Source organism: Dendropsophus ebraccatus, chromosome 4 (genome assembly GCF_027789765.1).
Source record: "Dendropsophus ebraccatus isolate aDenEbr1 chromosome 4, aDenEbr1.pat, whole genome shotgun sequence".
Taxonomy (NCBI): Eukaryota; Metazoa; Chordata; class Amphibia; order Anura; family Hylidae; genus Dendropsophus; species Dendropsophus ebraccatus.
The window spans coordinates 145,810,213-145,821,522 of NC_091457.1; positions in this window are offsets into that span (position 1 = coordinate 145,810,213).

Below are 11,310 nucleotides of genomic sequence, written 5' to 3' on the forward strand. Positions count from 1 at the left end.
TGGGAGTTGTAGTTGTTGGAGACCACAGCCATACCATAACATTTTCTGCAATGTGTGTATGCTGTGAAGTGTATATGGAATACATATAAATACACACATATGTAATGTGTCACTTAAAGGGGTATTCCGAAGAGTTGTACTATTTTATAAAAATAAAAACATACCCACCTACCTCAGTCCTTCTGTGACATCTGGTTCCCTGCTTACCATTATTAGGGCCCTATTCCACCGGACGATTATTGTTCAGATTATCGTTAAATCGTTCGAATCTAAACAATAATCGTTCGTTTATCGTTTAATAAGACCTGGACCTATTTTTATCGTTGCTCATTCGCATTGAATAAGAAGTCGTTCGGAGTAGTGACGAACGCAATAGCGACGACAAGACGACCGTAAGAATGATCATAAGTAATAATTATCTTTCCATGTAAATGGACAAACAGTTTCAGGTCTTTCGTAATAGCGGTTGTTCGGATCGTTTACCGTTAACGATTATGCGAAAGATAATCGTCCGGTGGAATAGGGCCCTTAGGGTGACTATACACCAGGGGTGCCAAACTCAGGCCCCCCGGCTGTTGCAAAACTACAAATCCCATCATGCTTTGGCTGTCCAGGCATCATGGGAATTGTAGTTTTGTTACAACTGGAGAGCCTGAGTTTGACACGTGTGCTTTATGCTGCGTTTACACGGAGCGATAATTCGCCCAATCGATCGTTTAACAATTTTGAAGCAATGATTTGGTTTTTACAGCGATCAGCGTTTAGACGGATAAATCGTTAAAAAATTGAAAAGAAAAATCGTTATTGCGATCATTTTTAACATCGCTTAACCCCTTAAGGACAGAGCCTAAAATGGACCGGAGCAAATTTTATGAATATGACCTGTGTCACTTTATTCATTAATAACTTCGGGATGCTTTTACCTATCCGGCTGATTCTGAGATTATTTTCTCGTGACATATTGTACTTCACATTTCTTGTAAATTGGAGTCGATTTCTTATAACGAATCTTTATGAAAAAAACCAAAATAACGTGAAAAATTGTAAAAAAATGCATTTTTCCAACTTTAAACCTTTTCTGCTTATACAGAAAATGGTTATGCCACATAAATTATATATTAAATAGCATTAGCAACATGTCTACTTTATGTTGGCGGCATTTATTAAACTATATTTCATTTTTTTAGACAATAGGGAGCGTAAAACATTAGCAGCAAATTTCCAAATTTTCAGTAAAATTTCAAAATCAGATATTTTTAGGGAACTGTTCAGGTTTAAAGTGTATTTGAGGGGCCTGTATGTTAGAAAGCCCCACAAAGCACCCCATTTCAGAAACTGCACCCCCCAAACTCTGCAAAAGCACATCCAGAAAGTGTTTTAACCCTTTAGGGGAGTCACAGAAATAAAAGCTAAGTGTGTAAGAAATTTGAAAATTGTAATTTTCTGTGCAGAGATTTTATTGTAATCCAATATTTTTCATAATTATAAACCTATTACCAGAGAAATGCACCCCAATATTTATTGCCCCGTTTCTGCAGTTTATAGAAATACCCCATATGTGGCCCTATTGCGCTATTTGACGCAACCACAAGCCTCAGATATAAGGGAGCGCCTAGTGCATTTCAATGGCTCCGTTATATTTGGTCATTTCTGACTGTATCACTTCAGGTTGGCAGAGGCTCTGGGGTGCCAAAACCTAAAAAACACCACTAAAGGGACACCATTCAGAAAACTACACCCCTCAAGGAATGTAACTAGGGGTGCGGTGAGCATCTGGACCCCACAGGTGCTTCACAGATTTTCCCAACAATATGGCGTGAAAAAAGACAAAAGTATTTTTTACACTAAAACGTAGTTCTGGAGCGATAGTGGACCATACGGGATGCGTAATCGTCCTGAACCCCAATGGATTCCACAATGAGCGGCTGAGATCCTCTGGTATAGAGGAATGGAGGACAAAAAAGGGGTGCACACTGTGTAGGAGATAGGACAGCCGGTCCCTGACACTGTCCTATTGCACCCTAGAAGTACTGTCCCTCCAGACAGAGCTCTCGCCCTAATAAGGGCGACTCCGCCACACTCGCTCCTAGGGTCCCTAGTTAAACCCTAATACTCACTGGTGGCTGTGTCCCAATGCATTTCATCTCCCGTTAGGGGAATCATCAGGGGATCTAACGAAAAAAGTGCCACGTACAAAACAACAAAGAAGGGTAAAAGCTGCACGTGTGGTGCCAGCTACGCGTATGGCGTTCCCCTATTGATACACAAGACATGCTGGTTTATATGTACAAAACTCCGCCCAGAAAAGGTTGCGGCTACACACCTGATGCAAATCCGTCTCCACCTGGACATCCTAAAAATCGCGCTCGGACATGCTCAACCCCCGCTGTCACGGTCATGTGTTATCTAATATTTCCGGGTCCGAAGAGCATCACAGTCACGTGAGCCTTCGTATCTTAGTTACGTGTGCGTCATGTGATAACCCGTTTTGGTCACATGTCCGCTGGTCATTCAGTATACGTCACAGTGGGCTAGTGTAGAGCTGGAACGCACAGCCACGTCATTTGAGGCGCACAACAATACTGACCAATCGGCCGACAGCACGAACACTAGTATGCTATGTTTAACAGGTACATATAAATAGTAAATACTATGTGTAGCATTGATCCCAATGTAAACACAGTGTCCTCACATACCGTGATCAGTTGTGTTTAACATAAACATATGAATCCAATGAAAGCTAGAGGTGGCGCTATTCCCAATGTCATAGCGGTGTTATAACAGAGGGTATAATACTGCCGTATCATATCAAAATATCTATGATAATTCCTGCTACAGTGTGAATTTACACTGACAGTGAATAGCAGGAAAAAACTGTCATAGCGGCAGCCCATATCTAGTACAATCACGAAGGACAGTAACCAAACAGAAATAAAACATGTGTCTAATATGATATGTTTCACAGCGGATATAGTATGTGCATATCTAAAGCGCGATAAAGTAGGATAGGGGATAAACGGACGTGTGTAATTTAAACAAAAATAATATTATGTGATAGGTCATGGTTGGTTAGGTCATGATTTAGAAAGGAGTTAAAATAGACAAAAATACACGTTTCATACTACTCCGAAGTTTATAAAAAACACGCATAGCTGATTTGTTCATTCAAACCCAGGGGGTTGACCGTTTTTAATTTATAAATCCAACGGCATTCTTTTTGGAGGATCATTTTGTCCCAGTCACCACCACGTCTGGGTGGATGCACTTTTTCAATACCCACAAAGGATATGGCTTTTACATCACCATCATGGACCTCGTTAATATGTTTCGCAATTGGGGTGTTCTCCTTCCTCCTAATATTGCCAACGTGGTCCTGTATTCTTTTTCTGAGCTCCCTTATAGTTTTCCCTACGTACTCTCGGGGACACGTACATCTTGCTTTGTAGACTATGCCTCGGGTGCGGCAGCCCACAAAGTCTCTAATTTCAAATTCTTCACCCGTGACTACGGAGGAAAATTGACATTTCGTCCTCAGAAACAGAACAGTCAGATATTGAGAGGGATAGACCCCCAAAAAAGCATTACTACCAAGCTAAGAGTAAAAGGGGAGGGGGAGGTAGAGGTAAAACAAATAACACATACTCCCGGAACCCCCAGAGTACACACTCTTCAGAATCTGGTGGTGCTTTTTTAGACAAAACAGTGGGATATCCCCTACGAAGCAAAAATTAAATACCACCATGTGTAAGTCTACTGAGAACCAGGTGGTGAATCTGTCATCTAGACAGCTCACGACCTATGAATTATCAGTTCTAGCAAAGGGCTCATCATTTGTGCCTGTCAACAATTTTGACCCCTTTGTATGGACAAAAGATATTAATCTGTTCATCAGAAAATTGAGATGGTTTAAGTTTCATAAAATGAGAGATGAAAATGTCAGCACTCATTTGGGAATAACCACTAATGAACTCCCAGCTGTCAGGGACCTGACAGCCCTGCTAGAGGAGAATGAGAGAAGTAGAGGAGAGGGTCCCTTTACAGATCTGTGTCCTAGGAGCACCAGGGATGCACCGGTGGGGGATCCCACCTGCATTGATGCGTTCCTGATGCTTGTTACACAAGATCTGGAGAGAGTTAAACCTCATCCCGTTGCAAACCTCAGCAGGGAGGAGTGTGAAGCCCTCAAAAGTTTAGAAAGTGATACTGATATTATCATAAAAAGATCTGATAAGGGGGGGAATCTGGTGGTGATGGACACCAATCGCTACCAGGAAATGTGTATGGATATACTTAAAGATAGATCCACATATGAACCTTGCAATCCCAATATTTTATGTCAACTAAGGAAAAAACTGAAAGGGGTTTTAGATAGAGGAAAAGAGGAGAAAGTCATTTCGCAGTCAGAATACGAGTTTATGTTTCCAGACCATACACAAGTGGCAACATTTTATGGTCTACCTAAGCTACAGAAAGGGACTGATCCCTTGAAAGCTAGACCCATCGTGTCCGGGGTTAACAGCCTCACCCAGAATGTTGGTATTTATCTGGATCGAGTGCTGAGGGAATTCGTTGAAACATTACCTTCCTATACCCGGGACACGATGGATCTGCTAAGGAAGATCGACGGCTTGACACTGGACGAGGAAAGTTTCCTCGCCAGTGTGGACGTCGAAGCCCTGTATTCTTCAATCCCCCATGAGTGGGGCTTGAAAGCAGTGGCTTATTTCTTAAGATCGCGAGGGATACATCAGCAAAAGCATAATCAATTTATTATGGATTTACTCGAGCTAGTCCTCACCAGCAACGTCTTCGTGTTCTCTGGTAGAGCCTTCCACCAGCGCAGGGGCACCGCAATGGGGTGCCCCTGCGCCCCAACGTATGCCAACATGTTGTTGGGGTGGTGGGAGGCTCACATAGTCTTTGGGGATAGTGATAATATCCACTCTAATCACATCCCCTTCTGGTCACGATATATCGATGACGTGATGTTGGTGTGGACTGGCTCGAAGGAGGGCTTTCAGGATTTTATGATCTGGTTGAACAACAATCCCATTGGGTTGAGGTTCACAAGTGAAATTGATAAAAAAACAATCAATTTCCTGGATGTAAAGATCATGAAGAATCCTGATCAGTCCCTAAGTACTACAATCTTTAGAAAAAGTACTGCGACAAACAGCTTGCTCCGCTGGGAGAGTTGGCACCCCTTCTCTCTGAAAAAGGGGATTCCAAAGGGGCAGTTTTTACGTCTGAGGCGCAACTGCTCCTCGCGCTCAGACTTTGAGACTGAAAGAAATGAATTACAGCGGCGCTTCCAGACTAGGGGATACCCTAATGATGTTATCACTCAAGCTAGTGAAGTAGCCTCCAGCATAGAGAGATCGGAACTTTTAATACCAAAAAGAAAAGATGGAGGTAATGAACTCATGAGAGTGATAGGCACGTATGACAGTGCACACAAAGAGGTACGAGCCATCCTTAATAGATACTGGGACATCCTGCGTATGGACCCTGTCCTTAAGGAAGTTATACCACCATACCCAGCGATAACCTATCGCAAAGGGAGAAGTATTGGTGACAGGATAATCCACAGCCACTTTATCCCAGTACAGAATGAAACCTGGCTCCCTAAACCCCCGAAAGGGTGTTTCCCATGTGGATCCTGTTCTGCATGTGAATTTTTACAAAAAACAAAAAAATTTTCCTCCGTAGTCACGGGTGAAGAATTTGAAATTAGAGACTTTGTGGGCTGCCGCACCCGAGGCATAGTCTACAAAGCAAGATGTACGTGTCCCCGAGAGTACGTAGGGAAAACTATAAGGGAGCTCAGAAAAAGAATACAGGACCACGTTGGCAATATTAGGAGGAAGGAGAACACCCCAATTGCGAAACATATTAACGAGGTCCATGATGGTGATGTAAAAGCCATATCCTTTGTGGGTATTGAAAAAGTGCATCCACCCAGACGTGGTGGTGACTGGGACAAAATGATCCTCCAAAAAGAATGCCGTTGGATTTATAAATTAAAAACGGTCAACCCCCTGGGTTTGAATGAACAAATCAGCTATGCGTGTTTTTTATAAACTTCGGAGTAGTATGAAACGTGTATTTTTGTCTATTTTAACTCCTTTCTAAATCATGACCTAACCAACCATGACCTATCACATATTATTTTTGTTTAAATTACACACGTCCGTTTATCCCCTATCCTACTTTATCGCGCTTTAGATATGCACATACTATATCCGCTGTGAAACATATCATATTAGACACATGTTTTATTTCTGTTTGGTTACTGTCCTTCGTGATTGTACTAGATATGGGCTGCCGCTATGACAGTTTTTTCCTGCTATTCACTGTCAGTGTAAATTCACACTGTAGCAGGAATTATCATAGATATTTTGATATGATACGGCAGTATTATACCCTCTGTTATAACACCGCTATGACATTGGGAATAGCGCCACCTCTAGCTTTCATTGGATTCATATGTTTATGTTAAACACAACTGATCACGGTATGTGAGGACACTGTGTTTACATTGGGATCAATGCTACACATAGTATTTACTATTTATATGTACCTGTTAAACATAGCATACTAGTGTTCGTGCTGTCGGCCGATTGGTCAGTATTGTTGTGCGCCTCAAATGACGTGGCTGTGCGTTCCAGCTCTACACTAGCCCACTGTGACGTATACTGAATGACCAGCGGACATGTGACCAAAACGGGTTATCACATGACGCACACGTAACTAAGATACGAAGGCTCACGTGACTGTGATGCTCTTCGGACCCGGAAATATTAGATAACACATGACCGTGACAGCGGGGGTTGAGCATGTCCGAGCGCGATGTTTAGGATGTCCAGGTGGAGACGGATTTGCATCAGGTGTGTAGCCGCAACCTTTTCTGGGCGGAGTTTTGTACATATAAACCAGCATGTCTTGTGTATCAATAGGGGAACGCCATACGCGTAGCTGGCACCACACGTGCAGCTTTTACCCTTCTTTGTTGTTTTGTACGTGGCACTTTTTTCGTTAGATCCCCTGATGATTCCCCTAACGGGAGATGAAATGCATTGGGACACAGCCACCAGTGAGTATTAGGGTTTAACTAGGGACCCTAGGAGCGAGTGTGGCGGAGTCGCCCTTATTAGGGCAAGAGCTCTGTCTGGAGGGACAGTACTTCTAGGGTGCAATAGGACAGTGTCAGGGACCGGCTGTCCTATCTCCTACACAGTGTGCACCCCTTTTTTGTCCTCCATTCCTCTATACCAGAGGATCTCAGCCGCTCATTGTGGAATCCATTGGGGTTCAGGACGATTACGCATCCCGTATGGTCCACTATCGCTCCGGTACCATCTACTCAGCAGTCACCGTTGAGTGGTAAGATATATTTTACCTAGGATACCTATCTTATAAAAATTGTCTGGTCTATTTTTTGTAACCTAAATTTTAACTTTAAATTAATAAAAGCTACTTTTTAGATTTAATTAATTGCACTCCACTATTTGTATTATTGGCTATTTACTAGTGTGAGTTCCTTCTGTGATATATTTTTTGCATTTATAAAACGTAGTTCTAGACTTCAATTTTTCATTTTCACAAAGGGATAAAAGGAAAAAAAAAACACAAAACATGTAGCGCAGTTTCTCCCGAGTACGGAAATACCCCACATGTGGACATAAAGTGCCAAGCGGGCGCAAGACGAGCCTCCAAAGGGAAGGAGCGCCAATTGGCTTTTGGAAGCTGGATTTCACTGGAATGGATTTCAAGGGCCACGTCGCATTTACAGAGCCCTCGTGCTGCCAAAACACTGGAAACCCCCCACAAGTGACCCCATTCTGGAAACTACACCCCTCAAGGAATCTAACAAGGGGGGCAGTGAGCATATGGACCCCACTGGTGACGGGCACAAATGTGGAACAATGTGACGTGAAAGTGAAAAATTTCATTTTTTCACTTTCACGGCACAAATGTGCCCGTCATCAAGGGGTCCATATCCCCCTTGTTAGATTCCTTAAGGTGTGTAGATTCCACTTGTGGGGGGTTTCCACTGTCCTGGCAGCACAAGGGCTCTGTAAATGCGACATGGCGTTCATCATCCATTCTAGCCAAATCCAACCTCCAAAATCCAAATGGCGCTCTTTCCCTTCGGAGGCTTGCCCTGCACCCACATGGCGCTTTATGTCCACATGTGGGGTATTTACGGACTCGGGGGAAATTGCTCTAAACATTTTGTGTGTTTTTTTTCTCTTTTAACCCCTTGTGAAAATGATAAATTCAAGGCCAGACCAACATTATAGTGTAAAAAATGTAATATTTCATTTTCACGCCACATTGTTCCACATTTGTGTCCGTCACCAGTGGGGTCCATATGCTCACTACACCCCTTGTTACATTCCTTGAGGGGTGTAGTTTCCATAATGGGGTCACTTGTGGGGGGTTTCAACTGTCTTGGCAACACAGGGGCCTTTTAAATGCAACATGGCCCCTCGAAATCCATTCCAGCCAAATCCAGCCTCAAAAAACCAAATGGCGCTCCTTCCCTTTGGAGGCTTACCCTGCACCCGCATGGCGCTTTATGTCCACATGTGGGGTATTTCCGTACTCAGGGAAAATTGCTCTACAAATTTTGTGTTTTTTTTTTTATTTTTTAGCCCCTTGTGAAAATGAAAAAATCAAGACAAGATTAATGATTTAGAGTAAAAATTTAAACCAAATTACACCAAATGTTGGTCTAGCCTTGATTTTTTTCCATTTCCACAAGGGGTTAAAAAAGAAAATAAACGCAAAGCGTGTAGGGTAATTTCCCCTGAGTAGGAAAATACCCCACATGTGGGCATAATGTGCCATATGGGCACAGGGTAAGCCACCAAAGGGACAGAGCGCCATTTAGAGGCTGGAATGGAGGATGGAGGCCATGTCGCAATTACAAAGCTCCTGTGCTGCCAGGACAGTAGAAACCCCCCACAAGTGACCCCATTCTGGAAACTACACCCCATAAGGAATCTAACAAGGGGTGCAGTGAGCATATGGACCCCACTGGTAACAGGCACATATGTAGAACATGTGCCGTGAAAATAAAAAATACAATTTTTTTTCATTTTCACGTCCCAAATGTGGTCGTCACCAGGGGGCCATATCCCCGCTGCCCCCCTTGTTAAATTCCTTATGGGGTGTAGTTTCTAGAATGGGGTCACTTGTGGGGGGTTTCTACTGCCCTGGCCGCACAGAGGCTTTGTAATTGCATCATGGCATCCTCTAATGGGAATGGCGGCCATACCTATTTAGCTGGGGAAAAAGGGACAATTCTAATTTATTTGGGGGTATTAGGCCAATTATTAGTTTATAAGGTTGAAAATGACAGGTGTCCATCAAACTCAATCTGTGTTGATCCAGAGGAAGGCAAAAAACCCTCGTAAGGCAGACGACAGTAGCCTCATCACAGGGAAAAAATTCCTTCCCGACTCCATAATGGCGATCAGAATAATCCCTGGATCAACGTGACCCCTGAAATAGGAATAAGGGACAGAATTTAGATAATGTAGAACCCCAGTGACGTGTGGTACGCCTTGAAGCGATCCAGTATGCAGAGGCCGGGGTGATCAGGACAGGTGTCACACTGGAAAATGGTGTCTTTCCTGATCCCCCTGTTACGCCACACTCTGCACTTCTTCTGGGGTCTCCCGTTCTCCAGTGTGGGGGACGTCACCTGGAAAATGTTGTCCTGGTGCGATACGGGGTCCCTCATATCCAGAAGCGCTGGGTCCGCTCCATGGCTGCTAAATATTAGGGCTTTATTACTACTTCTGATATGTTCGGATCGTGCCGCAAGCTACAGTAGCTCGGGCAGCGAGGGACCTGAAGAGGGGGTGCTGGTATAAAAGTTATCCCCGTACAGGTGGTAACCTTTATCCAGCAGTGGGAAGATCAGTTCCCGAACGATCTCCCCACTAACTCCGAGGATGGGGGGGGGTATCTGGGGGCTGGATTTGGGTGTCCCTTCCTTCATACACTCTAAGTGCACGTGCACACTGCGGAATGGCGAAGGATAACCCTTTGTGCATTCCGCAGCTGGCACCCACCGGCAGACTGATGCGGGCGCGTGTCTCCGTCCGTGTCATAGACTCCATTCTATGCACGGGCGGATTCCGCTCTCCGTCAAATGTGTTCATTCTTTGGACGGACGATGGAATCCGCCCAAGCATAAAACATGGAGTCTATGACACGGGTGGAGACGCGCGCCCGCATCAGTCTGCCGGTGGGTGCCAGCTGCGGAATGCACAAAGGGTTATCCTTCTCCATTCCGCAGTGTGCACGTACCCTAAATCTGTATGTGTACCCTGAGGTACTCTCACAGAGTTTGTAGAATTTCACGCCATACCGTGATCTCTTATTGGGACGGTACTGGCGGAAAAAACGTGTCTGGGGGGCAGCGTACGCTACGCTACCCCCAGATACGTCATTGGATGATGAGGATAAGGATGAATGGAGGAACGAAGGACCCCCCATTCATCCTCACTGGCTGTTTCGGTGTCGGAGGCAATAATAGCGTATGCGTCCGACACCGAAAACACCCTGGGGGCCATCTTTATACGGGGATTGGTATATGGGGTATGTAGTGGTGTAGTGTAAAACTTTATTCTGTGTAGTGTAATGGTGTTTTTTACATGTTTTATGTGCGGCACTTATAAGCAGACCGTGGCTGTAGGATATAGGAAAAAAACACTCTACGCCAAAAAGGAGGAGTTGCTGATCAGCGGCGCACTTACGTGCGATGCTGATCAGCACTCAGCGGCGATAGGGTGCGGAAAATAGAAAAAAAAAATCTTTCTTCAACCCTATAGCTACTGATATGTGTATTATATACACTTATCAGCCGCTAGGGGGCAGTAGAACGCCAATTCCGGAAAAAGACGAAGTTTGACGACGCTGGAGCCGATGATTACCAATGGGGACCGCCGGAAAAAGACGAAGACGCAGACGAAGACGAGGACGCGTTCGGAACCCGGAAGACGCGATCGGGACGCTGGATCCGGTGAGTATGGGTCAATACCTGCTCTGGACACCTCAGCTACCTAGCTGAGGTGTCCACAGCAGGTATTTAACCCTTTCATGGGGTACTTACATCGCTGTGATCGGCTGGCCGGCCGGTCCCGGCGATCGGGACGTGGCACCGTGGCCACGGTTACTTTAACAGTAATGGCGGTCGGTGTCGTCCTCGGACAGCACCGACCGCCATTGCTTTCCGGGCCATCGGGTCACCGATGACCCGGAAAGCTGCAGATCGCCGCCATATGCTGATCTGAA